Source organism: Balaenoptera borealis (genome assembly GCF_965194805.1).
Source record: "Balaenoptera borealis genome assembly, chromosome: 7".
Taxonomy (NCBI): Eukaryota; Metazoa; Chordata; class Mammalia; order Artiodactyla; family Balaenopteridae; genus Balaenoptera; species Balaenoptera borealis.
Genome location: NC_138864.1, coordinates 117,960,206 through 117,986,882, shown reverse-complemented (window position 1 = coordinate 117,986,882; position 26,677 = coordinate 117,960,206). Strand labels below are relative to the sequence as shown.

Genomic DNA, 26,677 nt, shown 5'->3' with positions numbered 1-26,677 from the left:
CAAGGAGCGCCTCTAAGCTAGAGGGAACTATAGTAGACAGTGGACTTGTGAGCCTCTGAAGATCTAAGATTTCTGTTCAAATAAAGATAAGTAATAAAACACATTATGTTCTGTGTTTTGACTATCCTCTGGGGACTTTCCTCCTTTTCCCCAGCTTGGAAAATGAATTCTTTAGTCAGAATTATCTCAGTCAATAGTCTCTTCTGCTAATCTATCCCATGGCTGGGTATACTATCCCAAATCACATTCTGTTCGTCATCATGGGGATCACTTTGTTCACCCCATTTACAATTTTTCCAGTGTCCCCTTGTGTTGGTTTAGAAATCCATGGAGCACCCGAAGAATAGTCTATTGGGTTCGGCTGGTACATATACTAAATGAGGCTGTGACACCTCCTTGTTTTTATTTAGGACTCCCTTTTCCTTACTTCATCAAAGATGCTTTTGAGTTTCTAGAAAGTGAGGGTGATTTCAGCTATAAACGAGAAACTACATTACTGATCTGCACTAATCACACTGATCCCTGGTTAAAAGAGAGCCATGCAGAGATTCTCTTCCAACGATTTTGTAGCCTGTGCCCCAGAAGGATCTTTCCTTGTGTGTCATTAGGAAAATGTGCCATGGGCATATATTGCCTATGGAACAAACGGACAGAAGCCAATGTCTATTAGGGATTCCTACTACTCCCTTTTCAATCTACAATACATCAGAAACTGCTCATTGGACTAATTCCCTCCAGCTGTATCCTTCCGAGTTGCTGGAGTCCTCCCTGGGACATTCCTGACAGTTATTTCTTCGGATGTACTCTTCTTCCATGGTGGGGTGTAGTACAGCCCACCTTAGGAATTTGCCAAAAACCTTGGGAATCATTGCTAATGAGACTGCTTCTTTTCTTGCTAGTTTACGAAAGTCTTTAAATTCTCTAAAGTTGTGCTTGATAAATCACATTGCATTAGGTTATAGGCTTGCTGAGCAGGTAGGGGTCTGAATGGTAACAAATTCCACATGCTGCATACCTGTATTAATTCTTTCTCTGGTATAGAGATCCATATTGGCAGAATTCAACAGCAGACTACAACAGATTTCAGACCATCAAAATGGAACTCACTGGGTAGACTGGTTTTCTGGACTGTTTCCCTGGGTCCCACAAAGGGTCCAGTCAATATTTTCAGGCGTCTTTAAGCTTGGCCTGTCCCTTTTACTAATTGTTGTTCTTGTCTACCTCCTACTCAATGTCATTAAATGCGGGATAAGATGTTGCTCAAAAACCACAGATCAGAGTGCAAGAGTGATGATACCTAACATAGGAATATTTTCAATTTCAGGTTGATCAATTTCATTCTGCAGTCACCCCTTCATCACCCCATTCAGAAGGAAGTAGCTGAGTGTTGCCCTATTTCCCACTAGATTGTGGAATGGTATTGACAGTGGAGAATTGTAACAGAAGAATAAAACTAACACCACCTTGAAAATGCCTCCCTCATTCTTTAGCCTATGTATTTACTTTAGCCCTGCAGGTCAAGAGTTAAACATTAGGGAAATGTTGCTTGTACCTAAATTGCTCATTAAGTTCTCTTAAGAAAGTTCCCATCCCAGGTCCCCAATTAGTTATGGATAAAATTTGTAGTTAAGTTTGCTTTCAGCCTAGAAACCTTGTGAATAAGCAGAGATAAGAGTGGTAAAGTAAAAACAACTGCTAACAATTGATTACAGCTAGCAACTTGAAGTTTTGCAGGAGCCTTATGATCTGGCCCAAGTGAGCAAACAGAAGAGCGAAGAATGTTATGCTTTCCTTAAAGGCCAGGTGTCTCCAAGAAGTTTGCAACCAACCTTTACCCTTTAATCTTAAACCCTTCTGCTTCCCCTTTTCCCTCAGCATAAAAGGAGCCTGAACTCTACCCCAAATTAAGAAGGTTCTTTAGGACATTTGTCTGCCACCTTCTTGGTCTGCTGGCTTTCTGAATAAAGTTGCTGTTCCTTGCCCCAAAACCTTCTCTCTCAAGTTATTGGCCTGTGGTACAGTGAAAAATTTGAGCTTAGACTTGGTAACAGACCCATTCTGCATTCACACCGAGGCCTCACTTTCATTCCCCCACCTTCTCGCTAGCTGGTTTTACTTCTGTCATTTTCACCCTCTTAGGTATTTCCCTGCCTACCTTCAATGCCCTCACGAAGCTTCCATTCTGGTTTATTCTTCCTTGGGTATCTTAATTTAGCCTTCATTTCTTAGATAATTATCTTTTTCTTTCCTCGCTTTCCTGAATTCAATTAAAAAAGAAATTTCTCCCTGCTTTTTCCATTTCTGTTCTTAATCTTTGAACTTTTGGTTATAGGTGGGTAATCCTATCTTCAACTGCTCCTGTTACCGAACTAGCTTTGCCTTGCCTGACGTGCAGCAAGCCAAATGCTAAGATGCTAAGGTTTCCAGCAGTTTCTGCCCAAAGCAGCCTAGAAAAAAAACAAACCAACCCCACCGAAAGGCAAGGGGCTGGGGTATTTATAGGATGACCAATAAAGAAGCAGGGTGGTGTGAGGTGGGGGGGGTGGGGCATCTGGGGACAGGTGATTGGAAAAAGGTGCGGGAATCATTCTGCGCAGGCAAACTAAGCTATGAGTCTCTGCAGGTTGGAAAGGTCACCAAGCAGCCATGTGTGCTTGCTCAGCTAGAGTGTGGGTGGTCCTAACCAGCCTTAATGTGCTCTGCTGAACTAGATGCAGCTGAGACTCCAAGTTCCTGGGCAATAACTCAGGCAAACATCTTGTTCAGGCTATGTGCTGCTTGGAGGACATGCAAGTGTTCAAATGACCTTGATTAGTGAAGGCAGGTGAAAGGGATTTAACCCACTTTCCCTTGTTGGGTTATTTAATTCTGTTTGGAGTGTAGACAGATATTTTTCTGACTCATGATTTTTTTTTGGGGGGTGGTGGGGCAGAGGGTGAGATATGGGGGGTTTCCTCTATTCTATGAATTTTACTTTCCCCTTGTTCATTTTCCTGATGTTGTGGTGTTTCACAATATACCCAACTTCATGGTATCCTTTCCCATTGTTCTAGCAAATGGAGACACATTTATAGTTTTGCTGCTTAGTTTTCATCTTGGGCTGGTTCTGAGTCCTCTTATTTTGTGATTCTCTTAAGTTTTGCAGGACTCGAAGTTTCACCCCTTTTCTTTTTTCCCTCACTACCCAAGTGCCAGAGAACCCTTCTTCCTAACTTTTTACTTTTTTTTTTCCCCCCTGGAAGCTATACATTTGGAAGAGGATCCCTTTAAAATACATGCCAGGTGATTTTAAGGGAGTTGTGAGCACTTAGAAACCTTCCTGCAGGCCTGCTCAGGTCTGCTCAGGGGCTTCTTCTTCTGGGGGTCCCTCCACCTTCCCCCGAGCCCCCACTCCTTCCCCTGCCACTGGCCCTCCTGCGTCCTCCTAGCAGTTTTTCTGGTCCTCCTCCTCCAGGACACGGAGGGGAGGGACTGGAGTGTGTGAAATAATTTCAGAAAATCAAAAGGCAGAAAATGCAGCAGAGTCACATGGTTCCTGCTCCATCCTGGAGAGCGTGGACTTCCTGGCACACATATATTTGAAGTGACTTTGCATTCATCTGCTTTTTGATTTTCTGAAACTGTTTCATCAAAGAAAATGATAATAAACATTGTTCCATAGGTGCCCAACATTTGCTGCATGATGAGAATAAAAAAAAATTCACTGAGTTAAAAATTTGAGGTGATATATTTCTAATGCACAATATTTGGAGACCAGACCTATCTCTTAAATTCCAGACAGATTTATCCAACTCTATTTCCACCATCTCTGGGATATCCTACAGATATTTTGTTTTTAATCCTGGCATCCACACCTACCTGCACGGGCACTAGGCAAGGGACAAAACCAGGATTATTCCAGAAAGAGTAAGAAGCAGCACAGCATGGTATAAAAAGCATAATGCTTTTGGCCAGACAGACCTGGGTTCTCTCTCATTCTCTCTATCTCCACACCCTCCCTTTTTTTTTTAGTTTGAGAAAAAAAGTGAACTCCTGGATCCATATTTTCTTTTGTTGAAAATGAAGAAAATATTCCCTTTGCTTATCTTGGTGATTAAATAAAATTCTATATTTAAAGCATGCAATAGAGAACTTGAAATAGAGTTATGAAGTAAAGGGAACTATTAGTCAATAAATGTCTAACATGAAAAATTATGCTGTTTTAAATTATGTTCCTGTTTTCGGGTAACAGAGTCTTAGTTCCTGAGCTTGGGCTGGGATGTTCTAGTCCTCTCCTATTTCCATCTTCATCCCACAAAATGTTTTATAGCTGATTTAACTAATCCAACATGTCACCTTTTCCAGCTCCACCAGCTGTATCTTTAAGACATTTGGTCCCTCTTTAGACAATTTGGCAGAAAAGGCTTTCATTGGCATTCTTGACTCCTCTATGATTTTTTGCTTCCTAAAGGTAAATCATGAATTTCAGATCTTCCTCCAGGAGCTGCTGATACCAGTAAATGTAACTGTGTTCTTTCACTGGGCTGCATCTCAGTGTTGCCTCCTGTACTTTGCCCCTGACCAGGTGTCTTGGGTTCCGGGTAATGCGAACATTCGTGGGACCTCAGAGCAGAAGAGATTGCATGAGACAGAGTCTTAATAGTAGAGGAAGTGAGTGCCTTACAATGAAGCAACCCAAGGGGAGCTCTCAAAAATCTTTGAAGTCTCCTGCATTCATTTAAAAATTCACAGGAATTTTGCTTTATCCTCCATAATGCAATTATGTCTTTTTGTATGAATGTCAATACCTTTCAGAAAATCTCTGGGCAACATGGCGGTCCAGGGCATATTTGAGACACAGCTACAGAGCCACAGATAAAGCCGAGTGATACTGACCCATCAGCCCAGAACTGATGGAGAGCTCCGGTTATCCCAGGAGCCAATAAGCCCCCAGCACAGTAATCTGCTGCCCGTGGCAGGGTTGGGCAGGAAGGGTGTTTACTGCATCAGCTCATGGAGCTAGATCTCAAAGCTGCCTTTTATGAGGCGGATCTTCCTGTGAGGTCACCATTTCCAGTGGATCCTATTGTCTCTAGAACTAATCTTGTACATCAGTTGAATGGAACATCTTTTTTTCTTAACTATGCACACAACCTGGTTTAGAATGTGTCAGTATGTGGCATAGTGTTCAGAGATGAGTACCTTCATTATTGGTCCTTAGCTTCTGAAACAATTTGTACCACTTCCCTCCCCACTTTTTCTTATCTTTCATTCCTTTATTTTCTTTCATTGGCTTGTATCATCTTTCCATTTTCTGTTACTGAGTAGAGGTAGTGAGTAGAGGTGACCACATGTGATATTTAGGTACACATATTGAGAGACAGGGAAGTGGAGACCAGGATTTCTGGCAAAAAAATTAGAGATAGGAAATGATTTGACTCACTTTCCTTCTTGTCTCCACCTCAGCTAAGCAACGGTTTCAAGCATCTTGAGGGAACATTATTTTATGGTTTATAATTCACTCTTCTCATCTTTTGTTATTCTACTTGAATTTTTGATGTAATTCAAAGAACAGTTGTTAGAGAAACCATAAACTCTCCCTCTCAAACCTTTTGTCCCCTGTTTCTATTTATTTGTATTATTCTCTTCAATCACGAATGGAATACCTATGTGTGAGGGCTCTTCCTTCTTTCCATTCTTCTTTCCTTCTTTCCTACCCTGTGGTAGTAAATGAAAATTATATGAAAGGAAGTTGCAAAGAGGAATAAGGCACAATCCCACCCTATTAGAACATACAGGCTCTCTGGAGGAGATGTAACCTGTACATCTAGGATGCTTCAAGGCTTCAAATAATAAATAAGATCATGGTAAATGTTAGTGTCCAAATAACCATGGCTTAAGGCCTTCTTTTATTAATTGCAAGATCCTAGGGCCTCCTTCAAAGGGTCTCTGTTATTTGGGGAGGTATTCAGTAGGTTTACCCAAATGTACACTTCAATCAGAACTCAGCTGCCATCACCACTTAATCAGCTCAGTTATTTCTCCTGGAAATACTCCAAATTGTTCATCAGTGCTATTGACGAAAATGCCCATCACTGAACACACACAACTAGCCTGAATGGACTCTTCCTGGGTGCTGCCAGACCCAGAATCCTCAGGCTGCTCTAGGGCGGTGGGTGAATGTGTTATCTCCCCATCATCTCTGAGGTGCTCTTGTTACTTAGGGTCCAAAGCAACTCTGCTTACGTGCAGAATCTCACCAAGCAACTTGTGAATGTTTCCATCAGCTGCCGATGATCAGTCTTCCCTCTTTCTGGGTTTAAGCCCAATCAAGCGGGTAAGATAAGGAGCAGGTGCCTTAGCATTCCTTTTCACTCCCTCCTGTTCACTACTGCACGTTCCAGAACTTTTCGTTCTGGTCTTAGTTACCAATCAAACATTGGGATGAGTTATCCATAGATTTAAGCAGTAAACTGTGTGTTGGAATAGGAAGCGTTAAAGAGCACTGGTCCTGATGTTCTGGTGGGAGTGACGGTGATAAACTGGTGGAGGCTGACAGCTCGGATGTCTCAACTCCGCAGCTCAAAATGCTGTGGGACAATTGCTATAATGTATGTAATTGCCTTTGGCACTTGAAACTTACCTGGTCAAAGCTTCACTTTCAGACCTTCAAACTTGGCTCTTCTGACAAAATAGCAGGTACTTCCCCTCCACCACAAGCACACAAAGGGCTAAAGATTCATTTCAATGGCTAAAACCTCAGAAGACAGCCCTCACTTTTTTCCCTCATTCCCTCTCGTTTGAAGCCCTGATAATGTGCCCCTACTCTTCAATTGAGGGAACATTTCTTAACAGGGTCCAAGTTGACTAAACTACAGACAGGTGGATAATAAAAATTAATTTGGGAAATACTGAGTAAGTTTAGGAGATAAGTCGGGCATAAAATATCATTTAATTTCCCTTATCTGTCTCCAAGCATGTCAATTATTGGCTTAAACACTTTGCCAAACACTTTTGGATTTCCTTTCCATTGTTATTAGTATTATAAACTTCAAAGTTGCTAAGAGACTAGCTTTTAATTGCTCTCATCATTAAAAAGAAACAATAATTATGTGATGTGATAGAGGTGTTAGCTTGACATAACAGTATTATAACTACAGTAGCCATATTGTAATATATAAATGTATCAAAGCAACACCTTGTATATCTTATACAATGTTATATGTTAATCACACCTCAGTTTAAACACAGTTTTATTGAGGTATAATTGACATACAAATAAACTGCACACACTTAAAAAAGTTTCACATACGTATGCAAATGTGGAACCATAACCACAATTAAGATAGTGAACTTATCCATCACCTCAAAAGGTTTCTCTGTGTCATGTTGTAATCTTTCCCTCCCAACCCTTCCCACCTGTGCTATCCCTAGGCAATCGCTGGTCTGCTTCCTGTCAATATACATGTGTTTGCATTTTCTGGATTTTCATATAAATAGAAAAATATATTGATAGTATGTATTCATCTGCATCTGGCTTATTTCCATCATCATAATCATTTTGAGATCCATCTATATTACTATAATCATCAATAGTTGGTTAATTTTTTAGGCCACCTAAAGAGTGCATTTACTGAGAAGCTTGTAAAATGTTTTATACTTTTAGAAGATTGACAAGTTCATCAGTAAAGCTGTTACACAATACAAAGTAGACAACACATTCTCCTATTCACAATGATATCTCTTGAAAACATACTCTTTTTCTCTGAAATTCAAGCTAGAATATTTGAATCTTTTTAGGTTGAGTGATGTGCAACCATCACTACCATGTAGTTCTAGAACATTATCGTCACCCTAAAAACAATCCTGTACCAATTAGAAGTCACTCCCTGTTCATTCTTCCCTGGAGCCCATGGCAACCATTTGATACTGCCCTCTGCTGGGGAAGGTGGGGGGAGGAAAAGCTGATGTGTGCCTTTACATGGATGTGTGTACATATGTGCATGTCCACACATATGTGTGCATGTGTGTGCATGTGTGCATGTGTGCATATGTGTGTGTGTGTTAGCCTTGAAATGTGGAACAGCAGTGGGTGAGGCCACTGGTCATGAAAAAAGGAAAAAGATAGGTTTTGTTTTGTTTTTTTCATTATAAGGATATCCATGTGGATACATCAAATGTACCTCAATTTCAAAATGATCCAAACTGAATTTCTTCACTGAATGTTCTCTTTCATCTCTGCTCCCTAGATGTGTCGATCATCTTGTTATTCTTGAAACCTAAGGGTCATCTTTGTCTCATTATTTTCCTTCACCTCTTACAACAGATAAGTGTTAAAATTCTGTCTGTTCTCCACCTCAAGAATCCATTCTCCTCTTTTTGAACTAGGCCCCGTTCTTGGGCAGTCCTCAAGAGCCCAAATTTAGCAAAAATCCTGCTAAGTCAGTTAGCCAGAATCTCCCACCTTCAATATCTGGCTACCCTTAATATCTGACCTAATTCCTCATCTCCCCCTGCCCCCCAGATGATGTCTGATCATCCTGGCTTGCCTTCAGCAAGAACTCAAGTAGCTCAGTTTAGCCAGAAGCCCTCTTAGTGTTTCCTGGTGTTTCCTCTTAGTAAATCTCCATCTACTGACCCCCTCCATCTCCCTGCTCCTTGGCCATAAATTTCCACTTTTCCTTGTTTATTTGAGTTGAGCCCAATCTGTCTCCCCTACTACAAAACCCCATTGCTGTAGTTCCACTGAATAAAGTCTGCCTTTTCATTTTAATAAGTGTCTGAGTAAAATTTTCTGTAACACAATTCACTGAGATAATAAACAGTTTGCTTTTCACAGAGAGATGCTGCAGTTTGTGTCATGATCTACAATGGCCATATAATTTGTTGTCCAAAACGAACCCTTTAATATGTGAAATAGGGTACTCTTAATAATGATGCCAGGACAACAGGCCTGAATCAGGGTCGCTATGTAAATCAGAGTGTTTGATCTCCTTACATGGTCGACTTTCTGACACGCTCCTTTACTGCCAACTGGCAGCAGTTGGGGAGACTTCAGGAAATATATACTAGTTTCTGTGACAGGAACACGTTTCAAGTCAGCATCCATGTTGAGGCACGTAGCGATGTCCTATAATGCCCCTTCCAAGCAGATGTTCTCTGGATTGGTGTTGTCTACCTGTATAATTATGCTCAGTTATTGCCAGATGGTCATGTCATGTCTTCCCCAGCAATCCCTGTGGTCACGGGTGTGGGGGAAAAATGGAGATATATCCTGAGTCAAAAAATCACAGTCATGTCGGATCTTGGAGATCCAACAGATAAATGGATCTTGCAAATAAATGGTGCAAGTCTCTAATTTGAAAGAGAACACTGAGTCTCAGGGAGTTGAGGGCATCTGCCGACGTCTTACAGCTTAAAATAAAAAAGCCAGAATTGTGATTAGGAAGCAGGTTTCCTGAATTCCTAATGTGTCTGTGGATCTGGAGCCTATGAGAGAGAAGGGAGGAGTTGAGGGGTTGAAATCATAGAGTATAAGTTCATGCTCCCCTGGGCAGCTGTACCAGGATGTGAGATTTGAATTTCCTACGTAATCTCTGAGTGGGGTGTTACTAATCAGTTTCTCTGTCTTCCTTCCTCTCCAGAAGACTGTGGTTGCTCTTTCCTCAGTTATTCCTATTTAACCATTTTAAGGGACTGTCGGTCTTGGAGGGGCCAGACCTGAGATAACAGGACTATTATAAACCCCTGGTAGTCTGCATTCTGTGGTTCCACATAGAGGTCACCACCTCCGGAGGGTACGTTGATGGAGAAAGAGTTTGCAGGGCAGTTGTCTTTGACGTAAACTCAGAAGGAATTTCTTAGCATTTTTGAGATATCAACCTCAGCTATCTGGTCTCTCTGTACTTGAATCTGGCTGGGGGCAGGGAGGGGTCTTTATTCCTAAACTCGCAATTCACAGACTGCCTAATTCTGCATTACTTTTAGGAATTTCAGAAGCCCGAGGAGCCCCAAAGCATGCCCATCCTGATAATTTAAGCGATGGTTTATGGTCTGGCTTCCTACCGGCAGCAGCTGAGCCACAGCAATCAAGCTACTGCTTCTGAGGCAGGAGGACGGGGAAGCACCTTTTCACACGTCTTCCTAGAGCTCAGGGGGAGGAGAGAAACCAGGGAACTCGCACACTGGAAGAAACTGACTCCGCCACGCGGCGCCGCCCATGCCGCCGCGGCGCAGAGATGCACAGCCGAGTCCCCAGCTCCGCGGGATGGAGCTTCAGGGTGGAATAGGTGTCATTGGGTCTTTCAGCTGAGAATCGTTCCTTGGGCATCCTGACTCAGCTGCGGTGGTTTGGGAATGAAAGGAAATCAGAAACTCCATTTCCAGCCCCAGATTTTGTTGATACCAGTAAACAAATAGGTGACCAGAAATTGGATCACATCTGAGACTCACCCCTTGTCCTATCTCTCTGCTCCAGTGGATGGGGTCTGACGGACTGCAGGGACTGCATGTCCTGTGGGAGGAGATGGAGGCATCGAGAGTGGTCCTACAGTAGCTCCAGGAAAACATCTTCTACACAAGTTCTCATGCATTCCTGAGCTCACCTCCCCTAGGAGGCAGGGGGTCACCCAGTAGAGGAGCCGGTGTCCATGGCAGGGTCGGGGCAGGATGAGCTTTCCCAGCAATGGTTTCTGAGGCACAGCAGCCAAGAGGAATGGAGGTTCTGGGCTCCCCTGACAACACCCACAGACTCAGGGGCACCTTCTGCAGGAGATGGGGAATCCTTGATCCAGATGTTCGGTGTCTCGTTTATTTTGTTACATGGATGGTGTAAACAGGCTCCAAACCCACTTGAGGGCTCTTAGGGAAGTTGAAGTTTAAGGAAAACATAAGAGGAAGTGGAAAAGGGAAAAGAAGAGAGTGAAAATAGAGCAAGAAGAAAACGATAGAGCTCTACACAAGTTTGCAATTCTATCGATCTTAGAAAGTTCTCTTGGCAGAAGTTCTCAACGTTTCACATGAACAAAAATCACCAGGGACTAGGCAAAATTATATGCATTCCTATAACCCTCCTCCAGAAATTCTGCCTCTGTCCTAGAATTTACCTGTTTAACCTAACACTCAGGTGAGGCAAGTTGTCTCAGATCACACTTTACAATTTTTTTGAGTAGAGATTCTTAATAGGCTAAACTAACCAAAAACAGAGCACTTAATGCATTAAATTACATGTTAAAATGTAAGTAGAACAAGAAGAATTATCCTGGGAAAGAGAATATTTACTGGATAAATTTAGGTTCTGAGAATTGCATTAAAAGAAAAGGATCAATAGGAAATGAGAAACCTAATTGAAGACGATGTAAATGAAGCTGAGAGAAATTTCCAGGGCTTAGGGTATAGTCAGTACTGTCAAATGCTTCAAAGAAATCAGGCAGGCAGAGAAACAGAAATGTCTTTTTTCCAGCATGTATATAATTTTAATGTTTAGGAGAATAGTTTCATAAGAATGGAAATATTCCCCTAAAAAGCTGAAGATAGCATTCAAAGGAGTGACTCTTTTGCAACAAAAGCAAAGGTGTTGGTGATCAAGAGTAAGACTGGATTTGGAGAGGAACACAAATGGACAATATGGGGCACTTATTTTTGAGCTTCTGTTTCAAGGGGTCAGAATGAAATTTTGCCTGAGAAAAGAAGAATTATATCTGGACTTCTGGGAGTAAAGCAACTGGGTTCATCTTATACTGAAATAAGAGCAGATGTGACTAGAAAGAGTGTATAAAAAAGCCTCGTGGTAGGTGGTGTAGAAATGACCAGTTTTGTGAAAGGAGTGGATCATCAAATTTTAACAGAGGGATTTTGAATTCTCTATCTGCTCTACGTCATGGCAATGACCTCCCTAGGTCCTCTCACTTACACTGATGTGGAATGTATTGTCCCTCATTACACTTTGGATCAGATACCTGAGGATTCTTCAACTGTCTGAATATCAGTTTTCAGTTGTCTGCACATCAGGTATTTTTCCACTGAGAACATATTAATCTGTCTCCTCCCTCAACTCCATAGAAACGAATTAGTGACTGTGGGGTCTGACACGGTTACACTTAAAATTAACATGCTTTTTGTGTTACCTGGATTTAACTCCTTAAAAAGAAAGTAACCAGTGTTTTCGCTTGGTCTGACATTATTCTAAAGACTAAGGATTTGATCCCTTCTCTAATTCTTTCTCTTTTCCTATCCAGCAAATGCATTGATTATCCTTCACACCTCATGTGTGACGGACATCTCTTGGGTGACCCGGCTCCTAATTATAGAATTCCTCTCTTTGGAATCCTTGATCCATAAGGCCAAAGTGACAGACCCTCAGCTGCCATGTTGTTCAAAATAACTCAACTCATTTGACTAATGTACTTTCCAAAGCATGTTTCTGAGTAAAACAGGATCTTTTCTTCCCCCTATTTTCTGGATTTGGAATCTAGCATGAGAGAAGGTTGGTTCTTCTCAATGTGGCTGGAGGGCTGACATCTGAATCTAGAATCATCTGCTACTATGAAATCTAAGAAACAGAGGACAGGGGACAGGCTTGCCTGCGCGGCCAGGCTGGGGACCTGCGTCCCCCGGCGAGCAAGGCTGACTCCTTCGGCTTCATGAGACCCCAGGCTTCGTGAGACCCCAAGCCGGGACGCCAGACCCCTCCAGAATGAAGGTCTTCCTGCCCATGCTGCTGGCTGCCCTCCTGGGTGTGGAGCGAGCCCACTCCCTGGTGTGCTTTTCTTGCGTGAATAAGGACAGCAACTGGTACTGCCTGAAGCCCACCGTCCGCTCCGATACGGACAGCTACTGTGTGACCATCTCTGCATCCGCTGGCATCGGGAACGTGGTGGACTTGGGCTACACCCTGAACAAGGGCTGCTCCCGGATCTGCCCCATCCCGAGCGTCGACTTCTGCGCGGCGTCCGTGGGCAGCCGCTGCTGCCAGAGCTTCCCGTGCAACGTCAGTGCGGCCGACGGCGGGCTGCGGGCCAGCGTCACCGTGCTGGGCCTCGGGCTCCCGCTCAGCCTGCTGTCGGCTCTGCTGCGATTTGGCCCCTGACCGCCGAGACCCTGTGCCCGGCCCAGACTCCCAAAGCTCAGGAAGGAAGGAAAGCCCAGCCCCTCCGAGACGCAAGAGGATCTCGAAGCCTCCTCCTCTGATTCCTCACCCTGCTGAGCGCCCCCTCTAGGCCCTGGGGCCCCCTAGGCCCCCCCTGCCCTCTGCACCCACACCCCTGCCAGCTACCCTTACTTCCCGGACAGCCTTCCAGGGGGAACCTGGGAACGGAGCCTGAGGGTCCCGGAGTCAGAACTGAGTCCCAGGGACGTGCTGGGAGGGACACGTGGTCCCAGGTCTGCCCCTGTGCAGGCCCTGTCCGCCCGCAGGTGCAGAAGATGGGCTGTGTGGACAGGCGTGTGGTCCGCGTGCCCTGCCGGGCGTGGGTGAGTGTGTGGCCAGGTCTCGGCCTGTGTCGGGGGGAGGGGATGGGAGTAAGCGCCAGGACCCCGGCATCCGCAGCCCCTAGAGCCCCAAGCGCCAGGACAGAACCCCTTTCCCTGGCACCTCTGCACACCTCATTTCACTCACTTCAAGGGCAGCCTCTGGGGAGACAGGGCTGTCACTGTCCCCAGGTCTAGGCTGCTGACCCAGGAATCTGCTCCCAGCCCGAAATCCAGCTGCGTCTCGGGCCCCTCCCTCCACCGCCACACCGGAGCCCTCCTGCGGCTTCGGTGCCTCAGATAAACACAGATGTTCCCACCCTTTCCCGCTCTGGGTGTGGCCCAGAGCCCGAGACCGCCCCTCCCATCAGGGTCCTAACGACGGGGAGGGGGCAGCAGAGATCCAGAGCCTCAGGTGTAGGGGGTCCGGGGGTCCCCTGCGATCGGGCACCACAGTGAGGCCCACTGGGAGGCAGTGGGGAAGAGAGTTGCCTGAGTCCACAGCTAGCTGCCCTCGGCCGGGCAGGGTTGTTCGGGAAGTTTATCCTCCGGACAGGACTGGACTGGACAGAGAAACCAGCGGAGGTCAGCCTGCTTCTGGCTGGAAGGCAGGACTCTGCAGAGGGAGGGATGGGGTTGGGCGGGAGGGGACCCCCCCCCGGGGGTTCTGGGACTTGGGTACAGGGTACCTGGGCCAGTCAGGCTGAGGAGGACACAAAGCACAGCGGGGGGGTGAGGACGTGGGGGGAGGAGCTCAGTAAGTGGGTGAGCGAGTCATCCATCCCAAGGGCCTATGGGAGGAGTCGGGGGGGAACTCCCCTGGGAAGGCCTGGACCCCGGCTGGAGGGCAGGGGTGCTGCTGCCGGAGCCGGCAGCCCTCCCTGCTGCACGCCTACTCCCCCGGCATGCCCGACTGTGGTCTGTGGCTAAGCCAGGGGGTCCCAGCATCTGCAGTGGGGGTGTGTCTGAGTTCTAAGCCAAGGGGATGCTTTGATTGGGCTGGTGGCCGAGGAGGAGCAATGAACTGAGGGCTGCAGCTGGGTGTCCTGTGGAGAGTGATGTGTTTATCCCTCAGGAGGCTGTCACATCTCCCGGGTGGCGGGAGCGAACTCAGCAGGGCTGGGTCCGGGCTGGCCAGAAGCTCTGACGTGCCTGGGTCCAGGGTCCAAGCATCGCTGTGCGGCAGGGCAGGACAGTGGTCACTGCGGAAGCTTGGGCTCCGGCCCATATCCCGGGTCCCGGTCCCAGGGGCAGGCGAGCAGCTCTGCACAGGATGGGCCCTGTGACACACATGAATGCAGCGGCCTCAGTGTCACTGCCACCAGGAAGATGCCAGCCAATACACGGGCTTGAGCACCAATGCAGTGATAGAGCTCCAGGGAGGGACGGGAGGAGGGGTCTGCCCCGGGGAAATCAGGGTGATCCAGCGGGACGACGAGGGGAAGGAGATCCAGGCCCAGCCAGCATCTTGTGGAAGGGTCCAGAAGCACATCACAGCAGTCTGGTTGAGACTCATGGGGTGGTGGAAATGTTGAGATTCACTTGAGTGGGTCAGACCAGCATTAAAAACCAAAGCAAGAAAAAGAATTCAAGGGGATGAAATCAGAATGTCCCCCAGGAATGCTGGTTACCCCTGGAGTTCGGAGTCCTGTGAACAGAGCGTTGCAGGGACTTCCCTGGCAGTCCAGTGGTTAAGACTCCGTGCTCCCACTGCAGGGGGCATGGGTTCTATCCCTGGTCGGGGAACTAAGATCCCACATGCCTGCCTAGCGGTGAGGCCAAAAAACAACAACAAAAATGCTGCCCACCATTCCAGTTCCACAAGGATTAAATTGCAACCTCCTGCAGTCGCCCAACTGCAGAGCGCCCTGCGGCCAATTCAGGATGGGGGAAAGCAGGAGGAGGTATGCTGTGTTTTGGATGTGGGCCCCTAGTTAAGATGTGGATCTAAGGGAGAATTTCAATGACCACTGATTCTTGCGTCTTCCCAAACACAGAAAGCACTAAAATCAGTAACTTGAGATGTTTGTCTTTTGTGATTAGCAGTAATCTTTTACCAAGATGTATACTTGACCACCTGTACTTCCCAATCAAAAAACTCATATATATCCTTGCTCCTCCCCTACCTCTTTAGAGCATTTCCTCAGAGCTACTGAGAGGCTGTCTCCCCAGGCCAGAGTCCTCAGTAAAGTCCCTGCAAAAACTGGAAGCTCACTGTGTAAGCAGATAGGTTAGGGGGTCCCCAGAGAAAGAGAACCAGGAATGGCTTTCTTGACATAAGAGAAGCCATTTTGGCCTAAGCCATTCTGTGATCTAAGCCTGGCCGCAATGCTTCTCCTTGAACAGGTCTCGGTCATCAAAGGAATATACATAATAGTATATCTTTGAGTTCTGTAAGGAACTAAGGCCCCCCCTCCAGGAGGATTATGGGTGGAGGATTATGTTGACCCTTCTGACTTCAATCAGCTCAAGCTTGGACTCCGTCAACCTTTTCCCCGATTCTATACTGAATAATCCTCTGCTCAAGCCCCTTCATGAATATGCACAGACCCTTAGCTTAAAAATTCCCCAGTGTCGCTGTTGGGGAGACTCTGCTTTGGGTAGGATCCCTGGTGTTCTCCTTACTTGCTGCCCGTAATACATCCTTCCTTCTCCTGCTCTTTGGCTTGGTTGTGCCTTTTGGCTCCACACCTACCAAGAGCTGAGCCCAGTTTCCAGGCCAACAACTGCTTTCACATTGCGCATTTTGTTTGCTTTGTTTATTGTTGACAGTCCCCATGTAGAATGCATCCACTGTGCTATTCACTCAAAATAAATCACAAGAGACTTTGCTAAAAGGACTGAGACCAGCAGGGTGGGGCAGTGGTGGTGATAGGGACAGAGTGAAGGGACAAAGTAGGTGATTAATAATTACTCCCACTAAGGGATCATAAGTAAAGAAAAAAGTATGGGAGACCCCTGTAAGTTAATGATCACTGAAGAAAGCTGCTTCGCATGGAAACCAAGCAGGCCTGCCTAGCACTAAGACTTTGCAACAGAAGCACAAGACATGCCCCAAAGCAATGGTGGGATGAGCCCCACGTCCTGCCCAGTGATGTCGGTAAGTTAATGATCCCTAGGACATGTTCCTCTGCGCACACCTAAAACAAAAATATAGGGAAAGGTGACATTATACTGAAACCTGAGATGATTTACCGCATTTTAGTATATGTTACCCCCTTTTTGCCCATTTCCATAGCACCATGACAGTCCTGGTTTGACCACGTAGGGACAAGAAAACTTCCCTGCCTGACGTGGAGGAAGAGCTGATGACGGAAGTTTGACGTCTACTCAAGGATGAGGAAGAGGTGGTCTTCTTCCCCTCCTCACTTTTTCTACATTATAAAAATGTAGCCCACCCAGCTTTCATCATGGCGCTCCCTTGCCTGCCCGCTTGTATCTCTCACAAGCGTCCTATACTAATAAACATTTTCCTTACCTGTCAAAAAAAAAAAAAAATAGAGGAGACAGTTTATAATAAGGGAGAATAAATGGAGCCAACAAGGTGGAAAAAAAAATGTTATCAAATCCGCCATGTCACAGTTCCAGGATTTCATTCCAGAGAAATGCCTGTGCTCTTGTTTTGAGGTTTTATAGGATATACATTTAGCCTTGTAAGAAATTTCCATTTGGCTTAAGATAGCTCTAGTTGGCTTCTGTTATTTCCTTTCAACCTATTATACCACCTGCTTCCTGAGCTGAGCCCAGATTGAGTTTGTGCATTAAGATTAGCAAATATTTATCACTGTGGAATCACTGCTGGCACAAAGATACACGGCTGAATCCTGCAGCTCCGCAGGCTGGATCTCCAGGCTACAGGGTGAGTTTAGGGGGCACTCAGCTGAAAACCTCTCCTTGGGCATCTCTGTTTCATCCAAGGCTTTATTATTTTGGAAGGAAATCAAGAACTTGAACTCTTTTGCCAGGATCTGTTGATACCAGAAAATATAAACGTCTCCTTTTCTTGGAACACAATACATTTTCACTTTCTGTCCTTTCCCTTGGACCAGGTGCCCTGGAGTCTGGCTGACTTCTGCCTCAAGGAAGCCTGTGAAGAAAGCACACAGAAGTTGGAGACTTAGCCCTTGAGGGCATCTGATGACATGGATGAAAGGCTTAGAGCAGGGGGCTGAAAGGTCAGAACAGGGACTTACCTGCACCCAGGAGACAAAGGACAATGAAGCAGGTGAATTTTGGGCACATGGCAGGATTAAGAAAAGGGCAGAGGCAGGTGGCTTTCTCTCAGGTTCTTACATCCCACATAAGCAGCTTCTCTGTGACGTGATCACTTCCTAGAACCCAATAATCTTTATATAAAGACATGTTGGCTTTTGCCACAAAGGAATCACTCCTTTAGATGCCATCTTCAGCTTTTTCATGGAGTATTTCCATTCTATATATTCTTATGAAAATATTCCCCTAAAGAATAACATTATGTATTTTCTAGGACAAAAACTTATTTTTGTTTCTCTGTCTGCTTGATCTCTTTCTAGCATTTGACAACACTAACTGTAGACTATCCACTAAGTCCTGGAAATTTCTCTTCCTTCAGTTTCATTCACATTACTTTCAATTAGGTTTCTTATTTCCTATTATTTTTTTTTTTTTTTTTTAATAATCTAATTGTCTTTTTTTTTTTTTTAATTTATTTATTTTTTATTTTTGGCTGTGCTGGGTCTTCGGTTCGTGCGAGGGCTTTCTCTAGTTGCGGCAAGTGGGGGCCACTCTTCATCGCGGTGCGGGGACCGCTCTTCATCGAGGTGCGCGGGCCTCTCACTATTGCGGCCCCTCCCGCTGCGGGGCACAGGCTCCAGACGCGCAGGCCCAGCAGCTGTGGCCCACGGGCCCAGCTGCTCCGTGGCATGTGGGATCCTCCCAGACTAGGGCTCGAACCCATGTCCCCTGCATCAGCAGGCAGACTCTCAACCACTGCGCCACCAGGGAAGCCCTCCTATTATTTTTTTAAATGCAGTTACCAAAACCTAAATCTATCCATTAAATTTAGAATCCTGCTGTGTATAAGCAAAAAAAATGTAGAATATATGAAACAACTGTACTCAATCATTGGAACACAGGCAGCACAAGACTGTGATTCTTCTAAAACCAGAAAAAACGGGGAAATGTCTGCGCACAGTGAGGAGGGAAAAACAGAACATGTAAATTTTGTGATGAGACAGAGGTTAAAAGACAGAGGGGACAAAGGCCACTAGAATTTGTGAGGAAGACTACCAGAGAGGAAGAAGCTACACAAAGAACTCCAGAAATCTTCATAGGGATCATAAGAAATTTTTGTCTCAACAGTAACGTGTCTGTGTGGAATGAAACTAACAAGCATTAGAGAGAAACCACAGAAAAGATTCACCAGCACCCCCAGAATGGCCATGCTTTTGTAGTGGGACAAAATTAGGCTAGAGCAAGAGTTGGCAAATTATAGCCCAGGGCCTGTCCGCCTGTTTATGTAAACCGTTGCGTTGGGATGGGAAGCACTTCCAGAATGGCAGCATGAGGAGCCTTGAATACCTGATTTCCAGGGAAAACAACATAATTGCTGAAAATTTAGAAACAAGCACTTAAAGCCTCTGAAAATTGTCCCAAGAGCATACAGCATATGGAGAAACAGTTACTCAAGAAAATCCACTAAATCTCAGTAAGAGCCATGAGTCTGTGGCATCTGAGCCATGACTCCCTCCCTCCTGCTCTGTGACAGAAGCTCTACCCCACATGCACGTGGTCCAGAACACAGGGATCCTCCAGTTTCTCCTGGGGAGGAGCCAGCTGCCAGCACGCCTTACCCCCACCGGCTCCACAGTGTAGAAACTCTGTTCCTGGCCAGTCCAGCCCAGAGGTCTGGACTCCCTTCCTCCATCCAGCACCGACTCATAGGGTGAACTCTCTATTCCAGAAACAACCGGTCAAGTTGTTCTGGAATCTTCCTCTTTCTGGCTTGCTCATAGGGTGGAGGTTCCACGCTGGGAGGCACAAGTCAAGAAGACCAGGGCATCCCACCCCACCCAGGGACCCATTCAGACAGCAGAGGGGTATCATTCCAAGAGAAGCGAGCTGTTGTCCCTGCCCCCCCCATGGCGAGGGGCAGGCCACGATGGCACTGAGCTCTACAGCTCTACTTTGACTTAAGGACCAGCCCAGCCTTGCTAAGATTTTCTTAGAACTATATTGCAGCCTAAGACCTACTTTTCTTCCTTTCTCCCTTTTCCTCCCTTTCCTCCTTTCCTCCTTCCCTCTCTCCTTACAAGGCCAGATCTGCATCACAGCTGGATGACTTTCCCAGCCCCCGTGGCTTCCTTCCCATTTTCCCCGACAGGCATTTTCTCTAATAAATCCCTTGCATGATTAGCCCAGGCTTGGCTAATTTACTTCTTAGAGGACCTGAACTAATGTATCTTTCTTAGGTGAGTTTGGGGCCTTCAGCAGGGGTCATAGTCAATGCTAAGCTCTGCGGAAATAACTGTCAGTTCTGGAAAATCGTTGGTTCCTGTAAATCCATCTGATGGCATTGGATCGTCACAGAAGTTGTACTCGTATAAGATGCCCTTGTATGGCTGTTGGGAAATAAAATCCCTGAGTGTAAATGAGAGAGATTAGAGGAGGCTGCAGCTGGGATGAGATGTAAGCCAGAAGAAACCACTCACTCCTGGATCAGTGGAATCTTGTAGCTCCTATCCTTCTGTGACTGGCTTATTTCACTTAATATAATGTCCTCAAGGTTCAGCCATGCTGTGTCATATTGCAGAATTTCCTTCTCTTCTAAGGCTGAATGATATTCTACTGTATGTATATACCATATTACACTTAAAATGTTGTGAGGAGGGTTAAATGTTCTTACCACAATAAAATAAAAAATTTAAAAAAGACACCACTCACTCTTGCCCCCCTACTCTCTCCAAAGTCCCAAAGCATCCAACAACATGACTTCCAATTTTTTTCTATCAGATTCTCCCAAGATTTTAATTTCCTCCTTCCCAAGTGTGTCCTCACACTTTTAGTCACCTTCATATGCCCTAGAGAACAAGGGCATTCTCTGCTGCTCTGCTTATCAACAGCACACCATATCGATAGCCCCTTTCCTCCTCCTCCTCCCCCATCACACCTCCCAAAGCCGTCCAGGTACGAGGATCAGACAGGGTACCAGGAGCAGTGGGGGCATCTGCATCTTCAGCCCCGGTCTCACCTTTCATCTGGGCCTGGAATGAGCTGAGTCTGTGCTCTTCTTTTCTCCTCTCCTTTTATTCAAGAGGACATGGAGTGTTTACAGAATGGAAAGGAGCTCTCACCTGCCCCCTGGTGGACATCTATGGCCATGGCACTCAGGATGCATCAGTTTTCTAGACTTTGCCATGGAACCATACGATGTGAGAAGAGGCCCCAGAGAAATCTAGCCCCAACATCTCCTTTTATAGAAGAAAAATCTGAAATTTAGGCAGATGAATAAAGAGACACAGGGTTGAATCAGATGTGCAGATGTGTGGTGAGCAAAGAGAGAGGAAAGCAGAACATGGAAGTTAGATGGTGGGTGGCCCAGATGCCGGTTTTTAGCTTCTCTGATTTTTACTTAACATCACCAGAATTGGATATTGGGCAGTACTTCTTGGCCTCTTGATTAAAGAGTTGGACGCATGTGATGTTGTTGATGACCGTATGTAGTGATGTCATAAATTATCGCATACTGGGAATATCTCTGTGTTCTTTAAAATTAAAATAGAACACATTCTCATCTTCTGATTCAGGCATCTCACAGCTAGCAGATGCCAATTCCTTCTTGCCCTGACGAAATTTATTCCCTCATGCATCCATTTATTCAATCAGCCATCATAAATATTTCAATCTAGTGAAGTACATAAGATACCTATTGGCTTTTAGAAAGCTGTTCTAGTAGACTGCAGAAATCCCTTTTGTTTCAATCAAGCTGCAGTACTTAAAATTTTCTATTAATATTAAAAACATAGGGTAAACTCTAGTAATTTTAATGTATCTTCCACGGTGCTGCTTCTAGATTTTGACATGAGTCCTATTTGTGCCACTTAAATGGTTCATAGACACATATCAGGCAAAATAGCTAAAGGCATTGTGAATAATGCATGACCCAGGCATTTCATGTGTCTTCAAATCTGGCACGAATTTTTAGCAGTTCTAATTTTCCCTACTTGATCAGAAAAATGTGAGACTGCATTCACATGCCTGTGAGGGCCGTTTCTTCTCCTAAGTGCAAGGACTCAGGACAGTGGGGCTACCTCATGCCTGGGCCTGTCCTTTAACATGTTTCTGAGTCAACAACTCAGACTTAAAAACAACAACAACAACAACAACTGAGAAAAAAAATTCCTATTTATCTACTGAAGAGAACAGAATGGGTGATTAAGGTGATCCTGGGAAATTACCACAAACTGAATGCAGGTAAGAGTAACCACTTTTCCCACTCTTGGCATAACTGTCAGTGGTTTTTGTAAGTTTAGGCCCAACTTCTGTCTGCAAAGGAGATAATGACAGCCATAAACCCACTTCCTCTTGTGGTTGTAGGAGGGGAAACAGGTCTAGAGGAGGCTCTTGGATCTGGGAAACAGAGGTTTATGAACAGAGGGGAGGTAAGGCTTCAGTTCTGTGTCTCGGCTGCTGGCACAGAGATACATGGCTGAGTCCCCCAGGCCTGCTGAGCGGATGCCAAGAGAACAGAAGGAGGTGTTCGGCCAGCTGGACTGCAAGTTATCAGAGGTGTCTTTTTCATTGTTGAATTCTTTATCATAGTAGTAAAACAGCAGGCTTGGTGCTGGGCTCAGCTTCTGTTGGTACCAGAACATGACTTCATGATTCAGATTCTGAGAACAACTCAGGGTCACTGGTTTTCCCATCCTGGTAACAAGGTACCCTGGGTTCTGGATGACCATGGCACCTATGTGACCTGCAGAGGAGGTGGAAGATTTAGAGACAGAGTGAAGAAGGAGAGTCATGTTACCCATAAACGAAAGGCACAGACCTGGGGACAGGATAGCTTTAGTCAAAGATGTCCTTTCTGACCGGGACTCACCTGCTCCAAGGAGACAAAAGGCCACACAGTGGAGAAGCCTGGGACCCATGGCAGGGCCGGGACAGGAATGAGACTCTGATCTCTGGGTTGAGAGGTGGGAGTTCGGAGAGTCCCTGGTCCCTCATAGGCATATCTGCCTGTGATGTCGATTTCACCAGGGCAAGGGCACTCCTCGCTGTGATACTGTACATAGCTTCGTGTTTGGCAGGGGCATCTGGGCTTGGCTTGATCAGGTATAAAGCAGATGTGATGGTCCCTTATTTGCCTCTGTTCCTATATCTGCTCCATTTCATCCTGGCCTCTCCATCTCACTCCGCGTTTCTTTTATCCTATAAGATAGTTCGAGGTTCCTCAACACATGAATAACTTTTGCTAAAGTCTCACTTATAAACCTGTTGAGATAATGTCTGTTTTGCTATCCACATCACGGATGGATGACCGATGTTTGCAAGCCATCCTCACCTTGATGCAGAAATCAAGTCCTGGAATCCCTCTATTTATGTCCACTTTTCAGAGAGTATCAAGGAACTTTTCTACACCTTGTGGTCATCAGTGACGCCAGAACGCCTCCTTGTGGCCAGTAGAAATGTGCCTAGCAGCAGCCTTCCCCCACTGGCCCGAGGAAATCTGTGCAAAGGGTGATATGCATCAGCGCTTAGAGATGTATCTAGTTCTTCATTCTGCTCCGACTGGATCCAGAGCCCTCAGGCCACCATACCAGTACACTAGCAAGCCTCACCAACACGCCAGAGCTCTACTGTGACAACTGGACCTGACCTCACAAATGTTCAGGATTGGCTGACACACATCTGTATTTAGTGCTAACCTGTGCTTTTTACGTTAAAAAATCAGACCCTACAGATAAAGGAAAATCAACTTTATGATAATTGACCTGGTTATTCCACTCAAAAATGGGGTTTTTAAAGTGTTTGGAAATGGATTTGTGCTAGACAAATGAAACTTAAACTTATTATCCCCATTACCACTATTATCAGAGAACAACCTACAAACCAGGAGTAAGTGCATTTTGATTCACTATTCTTATTTCCATCAGGGAGACTTGTGTATCTTGCGATAAAAGGGCATATAAAGATGTGGCCACAATCAGCATCACAATTCCTTTTAGATCAGAGCAGCAAGATAGGCAAGAGTCTGCTGTGTTTTACACCAGGATAACACACACACACACACACACACACACACACACACACACACACACGCTAAAAAAAATAGATTTACATATGGATTGGGAATTTGGGATTAGCAGATGCAAACTATTATATATAGAATGGATAAACAACAAGGTCCTACTATACAGCACAGGGAACTATATTCAATATCCTGTGATAAACCATAATGGAAAAGAATGTGTAAAAGATGTGTGTATATATATAACTGAATCACTTGGTTGTACAGTAGAAATTAACACAACACTGTAAATCAACTATACTTGAATAAAATAAATTAAAAAAAATAGATTTGTATAGATTGAGTTCTGTGTAAGGAGCCCCAGAAATACCCCAAATCACAGATATCCCCACCCAAGTTTTCTTGAAATACTCTTGTATTTCAAGGGTTAATTCTGGTTCTTCCTCTCCTGTCTTCCTTGGGGGAGGAGGCACAGGGAAAGTCTGTTCAGGGCTGCCATGAGTTGAGAGGAGTGGGGAGGGTGCGGTTTTGCACAGCAAGGACAGGCTCTGAAGCACTGTGCCTCAGCTACTGGCACAGAAATAAACTCCCGAGTCGTCCAGCTCTGAGGGGTGGATCCTCAGACTGGACGATTCCCCTTCAGTCCTTTCCGCTGAGAATCGGTCTTTGGGCATCCCTGAGTCATCCTGCATAGACTCTTTTAGGAAGCATATCGGGAACTTCATTTCTTTCCCCACAGCACATTGGTACAAAAAAAGGATAATCATGTCCAGAAATTGGGTCACATCTCAGATTCACGGCCTGTCCCTTCTCTACGACCCTGTGGCTGGGGGACTGGGAGACTCCAGCTGAGATGTGTCCTGTGGGAAAAGACAAGAACATCCATGACAAGAATGGACAGGAAAAGGGCCAAGTGGAGATTTTCACATATCTCAGGACTCACTTGCTCCCAGGAGATAAAGGGACACTAAGCTGAGAAGCCTGGAAACGATGGCAGGATCCAGATGAAAATGAGACCTTTCCCAGATGAGGGAACTTGTACGTATGAGCAGAGATGGAAGCAGATCCATGTCCTGGTGGCCCTCTAAGGTGTGGGCAGGCAGTGACATCACCCTGTTAGCAGACGGCCACAGTCTCAGGAGCTCCCTCTAGGGAAATAGAAGCATAGAAGAAAGAGCACGTTTTCTCCAAAGGTTGCCCCTTGAGGGGTGATGAGGAAGACCTGATACCAATAAAAATTGGCCTGTTTATGCATTTACTAGGTATTGACCTCATATGTGTTCAACCTTTGCCTCCGTGGTTACCTTGCTTTCTCCTCTTCCATCTGTGTCAAATCTCCCTGTGTCTCCCTCTTATACAGACACATGATCTCATTAGGGCCCAGCTGGCTAATCCCAGATAATCACCCCTTCTCAAAAATCTTAACTTAATCACACCTGTAAAGTCCATTTCTGCCATCTAAGGCAACATGCACAGGTTCCAGGGATGAAGACATGGGTATCTTTGGGGGTGGGGGGCTGGGGGTTATTCTTCAGCCTACCACACAATACAAAATGTCTTGCTGATCAGTTTGGAAATTTTTATGGGTATCGTTTTCCTGTAACACTAATGAGTCAACTTTATATCCTTCGTGTATAAATCTGTAACTGGCATTCTCTTCACTGTTAAGCTTCAGTGTTTGTTAGCTCGCAGAAACTAGCGATGGCAGAGTCAGTGTGACCCCAGCATATCTGGGGGCTGTGTGCAAAGGGGACAGAAGGGGAGCCTCAGAGAAGCATCAGGGCAGCCTTGGGGGTGGATTTCTGCACTTCAGGCTTCGGCTCAGCCTGCCTTGCCCCGCCTGATGTTTAGGAAGCACTGGAACAGAGACCAAGAAGAAGCAGCTGCGTCTGGGTCTGTCTGAGTGCTCTGAGCTCGGGAAGCAAGTACAATTAACAGCAACATGACAAGCTGGCTTAGTAGGGACTCCGGAGACCCAATGCTGGAGAATTTATTTCTCATGAGCTGTAAAGATACTACGGTTCCTCTATACCCTTCACCCAACTTTCCTTAATGTTAACATCATGCATAACCATGATACTTTGCTCAAAACCAAGAATTTAACATTGCTACAACTCAGCTACAGGCTGAACTCAGATTTCCCTAGTTTTTCTACTGTTCTGTTCCAAGATCTAATCCAGGATACCACATAGCATTTGTTATGTTTCCTTAGACTCCTCCAACCCATGAGAGTTTCTCAGTCTGTTCTTGTTTTTAATGATTTTCACACTTTTGAAGATCACCGGTCAAGTATTTTGTAGAATACTTTTCAAACTGGGTTTATCTGATGCTTACTCAATCTTAAACTGAAAGCTCAGTGGGTGACATTTACCCTTAGCCATGGACTGTCACCCTCTGTGAGAAATTTGTGAGAAATGCCAGGCACCAGGCCCCAACTGCCTTCCCACCAAACGTTTCCTAATGTGATGGCTTGTTACATTCTGTTCTTGCCTTCCCTAGGGACAGGAGAACACCAGACCCCCGTGCTGCTAGGGGCGGAGCCTAGGAAGACTTTTACTCAGGACACAGCATGGCTGGGGGCTGGAGCCAGAAGGGGAAGCGGAGGTTTTCTGCATGGGGTGGGGTGACTCTGCAGCACTGTGTCTTTGCTGCTGGCACAGAGGTACGTGGCTGAGTCCCCAGGTTCTGTGGGCTGGATCTTCAGAGTGGAGAATGATGCATTCGGCATCTTAGCTGAGAATCGGTCCTTGGGCATCCCTGAGTCGTCCATAGGAGCTAGGTTGAGGAAGTAAATCAGAAACTCCAATCCCTGCACCAAGGTCTGTCTGTACCAATAAAGCACAGTGTGGTCTGAAATCGGCTCACAACTCAGAGTTACTGCGTGTCCCACTTCTGTCACCTCATGCCTGGGTGTCTGGGTGACTCCAGCATCTGTGGGCTCTGTGAAAGAATTTGGAAACAGAATACGAAAAATACTGGAGTCACAATAAGGAAACCCTACAT

General features: G+C 45.6%; 1 long non-coding RNA gene and 1 pseudogene across 2 annotated transcripts in view; one reads left to right on the top strand and one right to left on the bottom strand.

Moving 5' to 3' along the window:
• Nucleotides 1-8,018: 8,018 nt before the first annotated feature.
• On the top strand, nt 8,019-13,977 carry LOC309631862 (lymphocyte antigen 6E pseudogene; annotated as a pseudogene). The gene has a single exon. The product of its transcript is annotated as a lymphocyte antigen 6E pseudogene (transcript).
• Nucleotides 13,978-14,638: 661 nt separating this feature from the next.
• The window catches only part of LOC309631598, a 31,319-nt gene continuing 19,280 nt past the window's right edge, over nt 14,639-26,677 (bottom strand). Inside the window, exons 3-5 of the long non-coding RNA XR_014246398.1 lie at nt 24,618-26,614; nt 20,594-24,534; nt 14,639-17,777 (exon numbers count right to left, since the gene is read on the bottom strand). This is a non-coding gene — a long non-coding RNA (uncharacterized lncRNA). The remainder of the gene's footprint in view (nt 17,778-20,593; nt 24,535-24,617; nt 26,615-26,677) is intronic.